Consider the following 17,156-nt stretch of genomic DNA (forward strand, 5'->3'; position numbering starts at 1 on the left):
AGTGAATCTCCCGTTGTCAGCTTTGGGTGGAAGTTAGGTGACTGCTGCGGTCAATCAAAGGCTGCCATGTCCTGTCCCTAAGGCTGCCTGCAGACGGCCAGGTCGGATCCGGCGGCGAGAATTCTCGCCGCGGGACCTGACCCGAGCCCCTGCAGAGAGCAGCGTGTACTCACCCGCGCCCCACAGCTCTGGCTCTTTTCATGTGCCGGCTGCCGGGCAGCCGGCGCATGCGCAGAGCGGAGCCGGCGGCCGGTGAGTGACATTTCTGTGCGGGGCTCTGCGAGCCCCGCACAGAATTGGCGCATGCTACGGTTTGTTTGCCGCGCGAGATTTCGCGCGGACAAACCGCGTCCTTCTGCCAATCCTATGGCAGCTTCCAAGGGCGGAAATTCCGCAGGAGATCCCGCCATGGAATTTCCGCCCGTCTGCAGGCGGCCCAATTCCTGAGATTATTGCACCCAGGATGTGAGTGCTGATGCCAAGAGGATCGGAGATGACACTGCGGCCTCTGATTGGTTGCAGTGATCACCTGGCATCCAGCCAGCGCTGATAGCAGGAGATTCTGCAGTGCCACTCCGCTGCTCCCAGGGTGGAGAAGAGATGTACGTGTCTACTTTTTGGTGATTTAAGGCCATACCCAGCCACTTAAAAAAATGTTCTACTCTGAAAACCCGCTTAACTTTTACATATCAATGTTCCCAAATGGGATCATTACTTTTCAATTCTTTTTAGTAGCCTAAATTTTACCTTTTTTGTTTTAAAAAAAAATGCCATGTAAAAGTTTAAGGTAGCAATTATTTTTTGTGTAACAATTCCGTTAATCAGGTACCTGGGAACGTTTCCATGTGCTTCAATTTCAGTTTCTGGGCCTTGTCGTAATATGGTTTCTTCTGTTCTTCAGTCAGTTTGTTCCATTCTATACCTAATTGGATGTTGATGTCCATACTTAGGGCTTGAGGGTTGGCTTTAGACAGTGCTGGACGGTGAATTCTTGCCCACACAAAGAAAGCATTCATCGGTCGTCTTATGTTGCCATCTTTATCATAACCAAATGGTTTGTCAGGTATTCCTGCAAATGAAATAGCAAATGTTTAGCTTTTACAAGTCATTTCCAGTAAGTGACTATAAGACCAGAAATTAAAGTGAACCTCCAATCTTAGGATAACATTCTGCAAAGTAATTAGAGGGGGGGGTGCAGGGATAGTGGAGGATATTACCTACCATTTGTCTTCTGTCTTGTGGTCCCTCCGATCTGCCAATTCCAGGTCCCGTTTTCACTCTTCCAAAATGCATGCTGCAATCTTCTAACTACCTAACGAACACTGTGTGCTGTTCTCTGATTGACCAGTGCTGATCACATGATTACTATTTATTTCTGGGGCACAGTCTGTGTATCTCCCTCCCCCCCCCTCCCTCCCTCTCTCCCTCCCTCCCTCTCTCCCTCCCTTTCTTGTTGTAGGTTAGTTCTCCCAGGTTGACTTCTCTACTAACCGCAAAGCCTTCCACTTACGCCTATTGAGGAGCTAAATTGAGCCTCCATCACACAAGAGGGTTTCCTGTCAAACCTCCAAAAATAAAGAAAGACATCGTCTGCATGTGCTATTAAAAATATATAATAATGTACATGATGTTCTCAGTTCACATTTCGGTCATACTGTATAAGACCACTTACCCTTTCATGGAGACCTCTAAGGCCTCATGTCCACGGGGAAAATAAGAATTAAAATTTGCAGCGTTTTTCCCGCACGCGGATCCGCGCCCCATAGGAATGCATTGACCACCTGCGGGTAGATAAATTTCTGGAGCATGAAAAAAAATGGACATGCTCCATTTTAGTGCGGATCACACATGCGGGAGCTCATAGAGCACATAGCTCAATTGATCTCCCGCATGAAAATAAAAGACAATTATAGTGCATCCGCACTGCATCCGCAGCCCAAATCCGCGTTACAAATTCGCAGCGGATCTGATTTTCCCCATGGACATGAGGCCTAAGGGCCCTTTCACATGGGTGGAATTTTTTCACATTCCGTACCACTGAATTTCCGCAGTAAAATCTGCACTGTGCCATGCGGATTTTGATGCGGAATGAAAATGGCTTAGTTCTGCTAGCAATTCTACATCAAAGTCCGCATGCAGGCATGCAGACTTTGTATCAGCGGATTGAGGAGTGAAATGCTGAAAAATTCTGCCTGTGTGAAAGGGCCCTAGAAGTGGGGCTCTGATACTATGCACTATGAAAATCTGCAGCATAAATTGGCATGTTGCAAATTTAAAGTCCGCACTACAGGTCAATTTACATTTCCATTTTTTCTGCAACATGTGGATGAGAATTCATGAACTCTCACCCACATTGCGAATAGCCAATTTTGCTGCCAAAAATCTGCAGCATTTCCACAGCGTATGAACGTACCCTAATGATAATTGTATAGCCTCCTGAATTCACAGTCACATTTAATTATGTCAGGATTAGTTGCTACTAAAGTTGAGAAATAAAGTTGCAAAGTCTAAAAAAAAAATACGAATCCATTGAGATAACAGAAGCTTAACCCCTTCCCAACAGCCATACGGCTATATAGCTACTAACTACGTATGCCCCGTATAGTTAAGACTTATATAAATGCCACGAGCATATGCTGTGTATGCTACCACCTCGGAAGAGCCCACCCCATACACGGCAGGTATCAAATGTCTTTGACAGCCGGCACTCACCCGAAACAGCCACTACTGGAGATAATGCAGATCGAGTCTGTTAACCTTTTAAATGCTGTTGTCAATTCTAACAACAGCATCTAAGTGTCCTGAAAGTCCCTGCAGCGATAAGATCGTTGGTCAAGGTGTCATGGCAGTGTAAGAGGAGTGAGAAGTGCCCTGCTCAATTCTTAGGGATTACAGCGGCTCTGCCACCAGGTATTGAGCTCCGGAATGAAGTTCCATTCACTGCCTCTGTCAGTCACTCTGTGTCATCTAGCACTAAACTACAATAATGCAGACTGCAATATCAGCTTTAGCCACAAGAGGAAGCTCCAACAAAACCAAAGGCCATTACTAGTAGAACTGAATTGAGGTTCCTAGAAGCCTCAATACCAGGTTGTGATTGGTTGTGCAACTCCATGTGACAAAGTAAGTAAGGGCCAGCAGTCTTCTTAGATCTGTGGTGCAGTTCAGAATTCACAGTGTGTGAGAGGAGGTAGCAGCACAGAGAGGTCTATAATATGGTGGTGGAGATTGCTGTAGTGTTTCCATGCCGGGAGCTGACAGAGGGACTGTGGAGATAGCTTTTTAATTAAACTTCTTTTTAATTTAACCCCTTAAGGACCAGGCAGTCTTGTACCCTAAGGACCAGACACTTTTTAGGGATTTTACTTCTGTGGTGGTTTTACTGTCCTATTTTTTTTTCCCTTCAGCTCCGAAAATTATTTTTGCCTTTTTTTTTTCCTTGACATATAGGGCTATTTTTTTAATATCTTTTTCACTGACTTTTTTTCCCCCATTTTTTAATTTTATTGAGGTAAAACGCTGCCCCAGTTACAGAGAAAACATCCCCTGTAGTGACAATAGTCACTAACAGAGCTGATCAGGGTCTTTTAGGACCCTGCTGTTCTGCTGTAACAAGGGGCTCCTGGCGGTCATGTGTTCGCCGGCTCGTGTAGTGGAAGAAACACTTCCACTTTCTCTTCTTAGTACATAGCGCTCATTGAGTGCTATGTACACGGGAGAGGAGAAAGCAAAAGTGGTTAATAACCGCTCCTCCCTCCTCCTTCGGGTTCTCAGCTGTGACTAACAGATGAGAACCCAACCTGCTCCTGTTTGATTGCAGGAGCAGAGGCTTTAATCCCATGCTATATTTTTGCTATTGGCCGGTATTAAAGCCCAGGACAAAGCGTTGTAAATTTAGTGCAGAGGGGAGGAGAGGAGGCAGAGCACTGCTTCCGACTCTTCCAGCCTCCTCCCCCTGCAGAGAGAGACGCCGTATATCGGCCGGAGTGAATACTCGGCCGATATACGGTCGTCTGAATGCGCCCTAAAAAAAATTAAAAACATAAAATAAAAATGTGAAAATTGGTATTGTTGCATCTGTAAAGGTCCAAGTTATTAAAATATCACATTATTAATCCTGTATGGTAAACGCTGTAAAAAAAATCCATAATGAGAGAATTACACTTTTTTGGTCTCCTCATCTCCAAGAAAAGAAGAATAAACAGTCATATGTAAACCAAAATATCAAAAAGTTGTGTGACAATATTTTTTTTTTAAAAAAAGGTCTTTTATTTTTTTAAATAGTACTACATAAAAAAAATTGTGTTGGCCGACAGAATAAAGACAACGTGGCATTTATACAGCACTGTGAATGCTTTAAGAACTCCTCCCCTAAAAAAGTTATGGGGGTCAGAATGCAGCAACAAAAAGATAATTTTTTTTAAAGCTCCATTTGGTACATTCATAAAAGATTCTACACCAGTTTCTAGCGTAAAACAAGTCCAAAATCTTTTCACAAGTGGGGATTTGCGCAAAAATTTAGTTTTTTTTAAAGGGAAATAGTTTATCTTGAGGGGGAGTGGTTGCCCCAAACCAACACATTTATGTATAATTTACACCAGAAACAGACGTAAATTATACCAGAAATGAAGATCAGATCAGATCTGATGTACATTTCTGCTTAGCCATGCACCTCTTCATGTATTAGGCGCATTGTGGGCTTTTTAAGCGCCAGTCTTAAGTAGTACTGACCCTCAGAATAAAAAGTTACCATGTTATTTTTACTGAACTGTGAACACCATAAATACTTCATTCCTCAAGATTGCACTTCTCACCTGACTCTGCTGGTGGTAGCGTGAAGCATATATTTTGGGTCTCCAGTTTTACTGATGGTTCTGCCTGCAGAGGACCAGAAATCCCCCAGAAAGATGGAAATACTTGAAAGTGACTTTGTGACTCAGCAGGATACATGTAGAAGGTCTTGGGAAGTTTCAATTGTTCCGGAAGGGTGATAGTAAGATCGAGGTCTTCAGTTTGAAGGTTCTCCTCCTTTATGTTGCAAATGTCCATCGCTTTTTGGACAATGTCTTCGGCCTGGTCCAGTTCCTTGTCTACTGTTTTTATAGTAGAGAAGGGACGGTTTTCGCTCTGTTCCAGCTCATCCTCCTCTTCTAGGTCCGTTTTTTTACACCATTTCTCTCTACTTTTGGTTTTCACAGAATTCTTGTAGATTGTAGGTAACCAGTTCTCTGAGTCAGTTTCAACTGCAGTCTGGGAATGGACTGCCAAGAACCCCTTTACAGCTGAGTTCATCTTTGTGCTTCTTCCATTAAAACAAGACAGTAGGTCATTCGTTTCCCATGACACACCACTGGTAGAGTCCTGCATTTCATTCATGCTGTCTTACTGGCCTCCTGAGTCAGCATTTCCACACATGTCCTTACATTGCCAACTGTCCACAACTGTCTGTTATACCCTCCGCATCATAACGGTCTCAGTTTCATTCAGGTATGCCAGACAGGCATGCCCACTCGCAACCTAGCATTGTTATTGGCTCTTGAAGATGCCCATCATCCTATCATTATTGTCAGGCAATTGAGGGACAAGTAAAAAACAAAAGCTGGCCGCGCTTCCTACTGAACTGTCTACTTCTAGCGACAACCAAGCCATTGAATGTCCGGGTTTTAATAGGCTCTTGGATGGAAAATTGGTGGAGCTAAGCTGTTTTGGTGCAGAAGGCGCTCTTCTTTCATTTTAGAAGCACCAAATTCCGTTACAACGGTAACCCAAGTGTGCAGGACCTGTACAATGCGATGTTATCGTATTATTTACTAGTATTTCTTCTACGTGTGTCTGATAGATTATTAGATACCCCTTTACAATCCACAGCGGGATGGTGTAAAATTGTATCCAGCGGTGGAAAAAGTGATCTTGCCCCCTAATACACCATGCCTGTACAACTAGGCAACAGGTAGGGGGCCCAACATTAAAATTGGCAAACCTCTTGGGGCTGCAGGTAGGTTTTTTAGAGGCTCACTTTGTAAGTAAGCGGTTTTGTCATTAGAAAAAAAAAATCAATACCTACCTATTCCTCCCCAGTCAGTCTTCTTATCGCATCTTCTCCTCGCCAATCTTCTCCTGGCCTCTTAGTCCCCGGGTCACGTCACCTCCAGCACGCCGGATCCTCTTCTTCCTATATAGAAGCGTCCATTAGCTGCAGTTCACTTCCTGCAGGGCTGTGAATACTACTAGTGAATTTTTAGGCCTCTTTCACACGGCTGACAATAATATCACCGTGAGAAAATCGCAGCGATATCACATCCTGTGTTCTGTACGATATCGCTGCGTTTTCTCGGGGCAGTATCACAATTTTGTAGCACTATTTTGCCGGGATTTTTTGGGTGGTTTAAAATATAAGCCCTACCGCGAAAACAAGTCCTATCTGCATTAAAAAAATAAAATAAAAAATACATCACCTAACAGGCACTGGCAGCCTGCCGCACATCTCCTCTGCTGCTTCGGGAGACTTGCTTGTAGTTTTCAGCGAGCGCTTCCTGAATTGGAGGTTCAAAATCCCCGCCTCCAAAAAGCGCTGGCTCTGATTGGTTTTCGAGCGCAGCGGCTCAGCCAATCACTGCAGTGCTCGGTGAACCAAACAAAGCCTTCACATTGAATGAAGATAGGCCTTATTTTAGGGCTTTTACAGTAGAACTTCCTACTGTAAAAGTTGCATCGCACTGCACAATGCGATGCAACACATAGGACGGCTCCATAGGGAAACATGGGCTACAAAACATCACAAATCGCGGCAATATTCATCATCCCACGATTTTATTTCCCTGCAATGTAGCAACCTACAAAATATCGCTGATATGAAGGAACCCATTGGAAAGCATGGGCTTCACATACGTGCGATTTATAGCACTGTCGGAATGTGAGAAAATCACGCAATTTTGTCGCCTGTGTGAAAGCGGCCTTAATCACACATGACTGAGCATAGATTTATATCAAAGACCACACTGTGCCCTCAAGGTGCTGGTGGGGAAGCTGCTGCTGCTCTCCTTCTCCTGCTTCCACCGTATTTCCTCCTCCTACTAATCACTCATCACTAGTGAAACCTTGTCATACTAAGAGTCGGGCAGAAATGAAAGTATGGATTTGACTGCTGGAGACCGCGGCAGTAGCTAGACTCCAGTATCACTAGCGGTGGGTGACCGCACATAGGCTGGCCTACTGACTATTTGCGTAGTGCGGCCCACAGGGAATCTTCCCGGTCTGAGAGATTGCTAGTCCAAGCCTGGTAGCAGTTACAAGTGGTGTCCTGGAACTATGGTGGTGCCATGGGTTTTTCTTTGGCAGTTAGGGTGTTCTAAAAAAGAAGCCCTTAGAAAATATTTTGAAATGTTTTGTTGGTGCGCTCGTCTGGCAGACGGCATCATAAGGCTATTGTTTTGGTCTTGATCTATAGGGTCATGTGATCCAAAAAATCTCTAACAAAACATTACGGGGGGGGGGGGGGGGGGGAGTTGTGCTAACCAAATAGCTACACCTATGCTGGTAGCGCCACGTTCCCACCTACGCTGCATCAGACACTGGAGTTCTGGCACATTTTTGGGGGATTACACCTCTGCCAGTTGCAATACCCATATATACCATCCATAGTATAGCTATTAGGCCTTATTTAGACGAATATGTGCCAGTTGCTTCCGCGAATCTAGGGAGTAATTTGCTTTGGCCAGCACACGGCCACCAGTCCATGTGTTATCTGGTCTGTGTGGACAGTGCACGTTGGATGTCCTAGTCTTGTCTATGATAATCACAGATAACACATGGACTGGTTTCTGTGTGCTGTCCTATGTGAGTACAGAATATGATTGGTGATGCATTTGAGTCCTTTTTACTTTTCTTCTTCATTGGGCCCAGATCGCCATGACTTCTTTCAGCCACAACTCATCACAGAAGAAATTAACACAGATATCTTTGGCTCCTTGTTTTTTCAGCCATTCCCACCTCTCTACAAGCACTCTATCTTTAGTACACCAGACAGTAGTAGAGGTCCCCTTGGTGCTCCACGAAATGATAGTGCCCTCTACCGCAATAGTGCCACCATACTATAATAGTAACCCCATATAGTAATACTGTCCCCTCTGTTCTCCCCTACAGCAAAAGTGCCGCCATACCATAATATTACTCCCACTGTGCCCCACCATATAGGAATAGTGGCCCCCATAGTGCTGCCCTTACATAGCAATAGTGACCCCCATAGTGCTGCCCTTACATAGCAATAGTGGCCCCCATAGTGCTGCCCTTGCATAGCAATAGTGCCCCCCCCCATAGTGCTGCCCTTATGTAACAATACTTGCCCCCATAGTGCTGCCCTTATATAGCAATACTTGCCCCCTATAGTGCTGCCCTTATATAGCAATAGTTGCCCCCATAGTGCTGCCCTTATGTAGCAATAGTTGCCCCTATAGTGCTGCCCTTATACAGCAATAGTGGAACCCAAAGTGTTTCCCTTATGTAGCAATAGTGCACCCATAGTGCTGCTCTTATATAGCAATACTTGCCCCCATAGTGCTGCCTTTATATCGCAATAGAAGCACCCATAGTACTGCCCTTAAGTAGCAATAGTGGCCCCCATGGTGCTGTCCTTACATAGCGATAGTAGCCCCCATAGTGCTGCCTTTATATAGAAATAGTTGCCCCCATAGTGCTGCCCTTATGTAGCAATAATTGCCCACATAGTGCTGCCCTCATGAAGCAATAGTGGCGCCCATAGTGTTTCCCTTATGTAGCAATAGTGACCTCCATAGTGCTGCCCTTATATAGGGCAACTAAATTAATAAACGGAATGGGAGGACTGGAATACCCAGCGAGGCTATCAAAATTGTGATTATTCACCATGGAAAAAAGGCGGTTAAGGGCCGACCAAATGATGATGATTATCCGCTCAGTCGCATCCGAGTCTCGGTCACTTCATGGATCAATGTTCTCCACACGTTTCTGTCTTTCACCACTTCTTTCAGTTCGGCGATTGACATGTTTGTGGTGGCCTTGATTGTATTCAGCCATCTTGTTCTTTGTCTTCCTGATCTTCTCTTTCCACTGACCTTGCCGAGCATCAGTACTGTTTCCAGTGAGTTAGCGCGCATCACGTGTACAAAAACAGAGAGTCGCTGTTTGATGATTTTGCCCTCTAGTGATATTTTCAGTTTGACGTGATCTAACACTACCTTGTTCATTGTCATGGCGGTCCAAGGTATCCGTAGCATTCTCCTCCGGCACCATAGGTCAAACGCATCAATATACCTTCTGGCCTCATGTCCACAGGGAAAATCAGGTCCGCTGCGGATATGTAACACGGATTTCTGCTGCGGATGCAGTGCGGATGAGCTTAAATTCCTTTTTTTTTTTCATGCAGGAGATCCGCACTTAAATGGAGCATGTCGCATTTTTTTTCACGCGCATGAAATTTTTAAATCACTTTAAAATACCATCCGCCACTATTTATCTACCCGCGGGTGGTCAATGCATTCCAATGGGAAATTTTAGGTGCAGATTACGCACGCAGGTAGTCCGCTGCGGATTTTAAATGTTATTTTCCCCATGGACATGAGGCCTAAGGCCTCATGTCCACGGAGAAAGTCAGGCCTGCCGCGGATTCTCCATGCAGAATCCCGCAGCGGGCCCCTCCTTTCCTGCGGACATAAGGCTAAAAAAAGATTAAACTTACCTGTCCGGACGCTGCAGATCTTCCCTCCGTAGCGGCCAGATCTTCTTTCTTCGGCCCGGCAGATGTGCTCGCCACACCGGCAGCGTGCCGCGCGCATGCGCTGGGCACTCCATTTTTTTTTTAAACTCCTGCGCTCCCGCGACGGAGAGCAGAAATTCGGGTTCGGGTGCTCTGCGTATCTGTAAGGCTTCCATAGGCTTCAATAGAAGCCTGCTGGAGCCGTCCCCACGGGAGATCCGCACTAAAATGGAGCATGCCGTGGGTGTTTTCCCGCAGACTCAATCCGCGCCTCAGGGGAAAATGACATCCGCAGGTATTTAACTACCTGCGGGTGTCCAATGCATCCCTATGGGGCGCGGATCCGCTGCCGGAAAAACGCTGCGGATTTTTAATTTTATTTTTGCCGTGGACATGAGGCCTAAGTCTGTTTTTCTGAGCGTACAACCTTTGCAACCATACGTCGTTATGGGAAAGACGATTGCATTGACCAGTCTGGATTTTGTTGCAATGCTAATATCCTTGCTTTTCCATTCCTTGCATTGCATTCCTTCCAAGTGTAATCCGTCTCTTGATCTCAGGTCCAGATTGCCCATTGTAATCGATTTTGGATCCAAGATGAAATCTTGGACCAACCCGACTCCTTCGTTGTTAGTTTTTATGTTTACTGTACCGTTGCCTACCATGGTCATGACTTTAGTTTTCTTGCTGTTGAGGTACAGTCCCATGCGTTCGCTTTCCTTTTGCTCTCGTTGGATACGGTATTCCAGGTCCCTTTCACTTTCAGCAAGCAGGGTGGTGACATCTGCATATCAGAGGTTGTTGACATTTCTGCCACCGATTTTGATTCCAATTTCTGATTCGTTCAGATTGCATCACGTTATGATTGTTTCTGCATACAGATTGAAAAGGACTGGTAATAGAATGCAGCCTTGCCCTACGCCTTTCTTGATTCAGAACCAATCCGTGTTTCCATAAACTGTCCTGACTGTTGCCTCTTGGTTGTTTTAAAGCGACCTTATAAGCTGTTCAATATGTTCTGGGACACCCATGTGCTTCAGGCACTTCCAAAGCTTGTCATGTTTAACACAGTCAAATGCCTTGCTGTAGTCGATGAAACACATGTACACGTCCTTTTGATACTCTCGGGCCTTCTCCATGATCCAGTGCAGGTTCGCGATTTGGTCTTTGGTGCCACGTACTTTGTGGAAGCCAGCTTGAACGTCCGGTAGTTCCCGTTCAACAATTGTCGCAATGCGTTTTTGTATGAGCATCACCTTTTTTTGGAAGTGTTACGAAGACATATCTTGGTCCTCGGACCATGATTTGGGGCTCCAGATCTTTTGCCATAGGTCGGTTAGAATTTTGACTGACACTGGTTTGAGCAGTTCGGCTGGTATGTGATCAACGCCCGGAGCTTTCCTGTTTGGTAGTTGTTTCAGAGCCTATGTGACTTTTTCCTCCAGAATGCCCATTTCTTGTTCTACTGGATGTATGTGATCCAACGGGTTGTCTGTTTGACCTACATAAATACATTAGGGGACAATACAAGAATCTCTTCCATGATCTGTTTATACCCAGGACTGCGACTGTATCAAGAGGGCATCCTCTACGGTTAGAGGAAAGGTTTCATCACCAACACAAAAAGGGGTTCTTTACTGTAAGAGCAGTGAGACTGTGGAACTCTCTGAGGAAATGGTGATGGCAAAAATGGATAGAGAATAGAGATGAGTGAGCATACTCGTCCGAGCTTGATACTCGTTCGAGTATTAGGGTGTTCGAGATGCTCGTTACTCGTAACGAGTACCACGCGATGTTCGGGTTACTTTCATTTTCTTCCCTGAGAAATTTGCGCGCTTTTCTGGCCAATACAAAGACAGGGAAGGCATTACAACTTCCCCCTGCAACGTTCAAGCCCTATACCACCCCCCTGCAGTGAGTGGCTGGCGAGATTAGGTGTCACCCAAGTATTAAAATCTGCCGGCCCGCGGCTCGCCACAGATGCGTTCTCACTTAGCTGAGGGAAAGTGCTGTTGATGCCGGGGCTGCTATAGAGAGAGTGTTAGGAGTTAGTGTAGAGAATCACAGGGGCAGAGCTTTGTCTGACTAAATCAAATTGGAGCCCTTCACAGTGACAGACAGACTAAAATTTTACTTTTATTCAAGACTAACATAAAATAATGACTTGGGCTAAGAACAAGACAAACATAAAGACAGAGAATATTACAGATAGGTGGGTAAATGGAGTTATTAGAATCACCCCACCTAGACTATGATATAGACGAGACTGAAGAGTCGCTAGTGATGCATCAGATAGTCCGTAATTTAATGAGTAGAATTACGGGTATCAGATATAAGTCTAGGAACACTTTGGTACTAGAGCAAAATTGCTCAAAAAACCTATGGAGATCGCACTGGTTTAGTCGTCACTTGCGATTAATCAATCCAATGGTCACTAAAGTGGGGCCCCAGTACCTATAAACTATAAGAAAAGTGTCACGCATCAGTGTAGCGACCGTCTGTAACAAAGTGGTCACATTCGGATAGGTTGATGATCACAGGATTTGATAGTTACTTAGCCAATAATATGATTTGAGGAAACCAAAAAAGTACCTCAAGTATTTGGCTCAGAGTAGTAGCAGTCCATATCATTTGGAAAGAACGGTAAGCTCTCTTTAGTATAAGTATAGCTCAATATACAACTCATATAACTCAAGAGAGAAGAATGGATGACCTCTCTTTATGTGAAAGGGTGATTACTGCTCAAGAATAATTACTGCTCGTAGAAATATGATTACTTGCTCAGGAATAATTACTGCTCAACGCGTTTCCCTACTAGGATTGTTGGTAGTTCATCAGGAGCAATTGTATGAGTTATGCCATACGATATGACAGGTTCATTGAGTTGAAAACTCAAGAGAAAGAGAGAAAAAGTACCACAATCGTGTTTTGAGACACGAAGGGTTAAATACTTTGTCAAATTTTGAGAAAGTGCCACAATCTTGTTTTGGGACACAAAGAGTTAAGAGAAAGTGCCACAATCGTGTTTTGAGACACGAAGGGTTAAATACTTTGTCAGATTTTGAGAAAGTACCACAATCGTGTTTTGGGACATAGAGGGTTATATAATCTCTGTCAGATTTTTGTTGGTGTGGTCATGCAGGCTAGTTAGGAGATGTGCAGCAGATATACTGATTTATAGAGAAATATACTGCACATCAACTAACCTCAAAGAATTGAAATGGGATCAGAACTAGAAAGTAGGGGATTAATCAGGACCCATACTTAGTTCATCATCCAATAATCTTTGAACAAGGTCGCTAAATAGCGAAATAATAGCGGTCTGCAACTTGTTCATATAATAAGCTCTATAGATATATAGTACCCTGGGACTAGTCTATCAAAAAAGAGATAGAGTTCCAGGCTACATAGAGCTTTTTTCAGATCCCTTTCATTCTATCAAGGTCTCTAGGCAGCGCATAGTAGCATAAGCAGAGCGGTGTCTTTGCTGCCTAGATATGAGACCTGCATCCAACACACACACATTCAGATAAAATAACAAAAGTGGTAGAGCCTGGAGCTCTGATGGTGAGCTCAGGAGTTAGTGTAGGCTTCAAGAACCCCAACGGTCCTCCTTCTCTATATGCGCTCAATGGGGCCGGCGGCAGCAGCGCCGACCCCATTGAGAACATATAAAAGACAAATCATTCTTCTCTGCCACAGCTGTAACAGCTGTGGCAGAGAAGAACGATGTTTGCCCATTGAATTCAATGGAGCCGGCAATACAGCCGACTCCATTGAAATCAATGGGCTGCCGACGATCGCGGGATGAATTGTCGGGAAGGGGTTAAATATATAAGCCCTTCCCTGCAATTCATCCAGAAAAGTGTTAAACTAAAAAATATATATATACTGACCTGCTACCGGCAGCCGGAGTTCCGCGCGGCCGTCCTGCAGTGGGTGTGAAGGGGGTGTGAGTCAGACCTGCCCCCTGATTGGCTCAGCGCTGAGCCAATCAGAGGCAGGTCTCACTCACACCCATTCAGTGGGTGTGAAGGGGGTGTGAGTCAGACCTGCCCCCTGATTGGCTCAGCGCTGAGCCAATCAGGGGGCAGGTCTGACTCACACCCCCTTCACACCCACTGCAGGACGGCCGCGCGGAACTCCGGCTGCCGGGAGCAGGTCAGTATATATAAATTTTTTAGTTTAACACTTTTCTGGATGAATTGCAGGGAAGGGCTTATATATTTAAGCCCTTCCCGACAATTCATCCCACACTTGCCCGCAGCGCATTGCTTTCAATGGAGCGGGCTGTATTGCCGGCTCCATTGAATGCAATGCGCTGGACAGCTCCGCCCGATTTTCGGGCGATTTTCGGGCACCGGTCACGCGATTTGCGGATGCGCATCCGTCATGCGATCCGCAAATCGCGCGAAAAACCGCCCGTCTGACTAAGGCCTTAGTCAGACAGGCGTTTTTCGCGCGATTTGCGCATGCGTCCGGCGAATTTTTATCGGACACATGAGCGCTTTTTATGCGCTCGTCCGATAAATTATAGAACAGAAATCGCAGATCGCACCTATCTGCGATTCCTGTTCTCTTCTCTATATGCGCTCAATGGGGCCGGCGGCAGCAGCGCCGACCCCATTGAGAACATATAGAAGAGAAATCATTCTTCTCTGCCACAGCTGTAACAGCTGTGACAGAGAAGAACGATGTTTGCCCATTGAATTCAATGGGCTAACATCGTTCTTCTCTGCCACAGCTGTTACTGCTGCGGCAGAGAAGAACGATCTTTATGCTGACAGTGCGGGGGGGGGGGGGGGGGGAGGGCACTCTTGCCGCTATTGTGGCTTAATAGTGGGACCTGTGAACTTGAGATGCAGCCCAACATGTAGCCCCTCGCCTGCCCTATCCGTTGCTGTGTCGTTCCCATCACTTTCTTGAATTGCCCAGATTTTCACAAATGAAAACCTTAGCGAGCATCGGCGATATACAAAAATGCTCGGGTCGCCAATTGACTTCAATGGGGTTCGTTACTCGAAACGAACCCTCGAGCATTGCGAAAATTTCGTCCCGAGTAACGAGCACCCGAGCATTTTGGTGCTCGCTCATCTCTAATAGAGAAGTTTAAGAGGGGATTAGACGTCTTTCTAGAGCGCTATGATATTGCAGGATAGAGACATTAAATAGCCAGCAAGGTTGTTGATCTGGGTCTTGCAGTCAGGTAGGAACTTTCAAAACGTTGATCCAGGGATTATTCTGACTGCCATTATGGAGTCGGGAAGGAGTTTTTCTCCCAAGAAGGCTAAATTGGCTTCTGCCTAGTTGAGGTTTTTTTTGCCTTCCTCTGGATCAACAGGAAGGGAGAGGGGGTGAAAACAGGCTGAACTGGATAAACATTGTCTTCTTTCAGCCTGACATACTATATTAATAGTGGCCCCCACAGTGCTGCCCTTATGTAGCAATAGTGGCCCCCACAGTGCTGTCCTTATGTAGCAATAGTGGCGCTCACACTTCTGCCCTTATGTAGCAATAGTGGCGCTCATACTTCTGCCCTTATGTAGCAATAGTGGCGTTCATGTAGCAATACTTGCCCCTATAGCGTACCCATCTAATTTCTTAGTCCTGCGCTTCTTCCTGCTCCCGGATGCTGTCACTGACAGAATCAGAGTGTTATCTGCAGTGGTGCTTGGGATTATGGGGGATGCGCAGGGATAGGTATGTGGATATCTGGACAGGGTACTGAGGCTGGTACACATGATCCTCGAAGAGTAATAGTGGCAGTAATGGCCACTCTATATTGCTACTTGTAAGAAAGATGCATGCCACTCGTGTGTCCACCAGTCGTAATTAATAAAGCAATCAAATTCAACCCTATCACTGGTGATGAAGTTACAAATAGAAGCGTAGAAGGGCTGTAGCGCGTACATTACCCAGTGCTAGCTATAGAACGCTACATATGCTACCCCTTGTGTGAACAAACTATTTATTTGCACCACCAGTAAATCTGATAAATGCACCTGCTGTGTTTTGTCGATTAACCCCTTGAGTGGTGGGTTTCCTACCACCCTGTCAGATCCACCAGGGCAGCTTTTTTTAAATGGTCTAATCATTGAATTTCAACTAATTTTGCAGTTGCGTCTCAAGAGCCATAACTTTTTCATTTTTCCATTGACATGGCCATATAAGAGCTTGTTTTTTTGCGGGACAAGTTGTGATTTTTTTAAACATGGGGGAGGAAAAAAAGAAATGGGGAAAAAAGAAAAAAAGGGGCAATGTCATTAAGGGGTTAAATAATGTATTAACTTCTTTCTCTGGGTCATTACAACGCACACGGATACCACATGTGTGATTTTATTTTTGATTTTTTACAAAGTAAAGGGAGACAAATGTTTTTATTATTTTTTTTATAATTATTTTACTTTTGGTTTTTGTCCCTTTAGGGGACTTCCACAGGGACCCATCAGGACCCCCTGATCACATTCCGGGGGTCCGATGGTGACAGCCCTTTACATGCTGCAGTCACATAGATTGCAGCATGTAAAGGGTTAACACAGCAGAGATCGGAGGTTTTCTCTGATCTCTGCTGTAAGAGCTGGTACCTAGCTGTTCTCTGACAGCCAAGCACATGCTCTCCCTGCAACAGAGACCATCGGCTTGCTTCTGACAAGCCGATGGTCTCTATGGTAACCTGTAAACAAAGCAGGAGACTTAGAAGCAGGAGATTTCCGGCAGATCGGCAATATCTTCTGCTGGTTTTTCAAAGCCCTTGCTTTGTTCTCTGTGGGACAGTGCAGGCAGAGCACAATGCCACAGCTTGTGGCATTGTGCTCTGCAGCTCCCATAGTGATATATCACTATCGGCAGTGGAGCTCGTCCCGGAAAATTTCCGGCCGTGCCACTCAAGGGGTTAATGGAGATAGACATTTTAGTGCTTACAAATCGGAGCACTAGACATGTAAAATCCTCTTCAAGAAGTTGTGTAGTTCTAGGCACGCTTGCCAATTCTGGAATATCTTGGAGACATTTGGGAAAAAAAGGGTGGTCTACAAATTCCATGTATTCTCCGAATTCCTGTGCTTTCCTTCACTCCCAGATGCCACCATAAACAGTATCATGATGGCACTTGGTATCAGAATGTTAATTGCAGTGGACTCTGGGAATGGAGGAAAGCACAAATACCTAGAAAGGCAAGTATACGAACGTCCAGTGTAAGGATTGTAAAGGGGTAGTTTGGGGGTCTGGTGTCTCTATTTTTTAGGCTGTCTGGCAATCATAACTGAGTGTTTTTAATAAATATATTTTTTTTTCCCTATGTTCGGCTTCTATCTTTCTTTTCAGCATACTAACAAATACCAGCAAATGGGATAAAGTATACTTAAGGTGACAAAAAGGCTACAATTAAGGCCATTTTACACACGAATATCGTTCAAAATGCGCTCAA

This window comes from Eleutherodactylus coqui, chromosome 6 (assembly GCF_035609145.1).
Source record: "Eleutherodactylus coqui strain aEleCoq1 chromosome 6, aEleCoq1.hap1, whole genome shotgun sequence".
Taxonomy (NCBI): domain Eukaryota; kingdom Metazoa; phylum Chordata; class Amphibia; order Anura; family Eleutherodactylidae; genus Eleutherodactylus; species Eleutherodactylus coqui.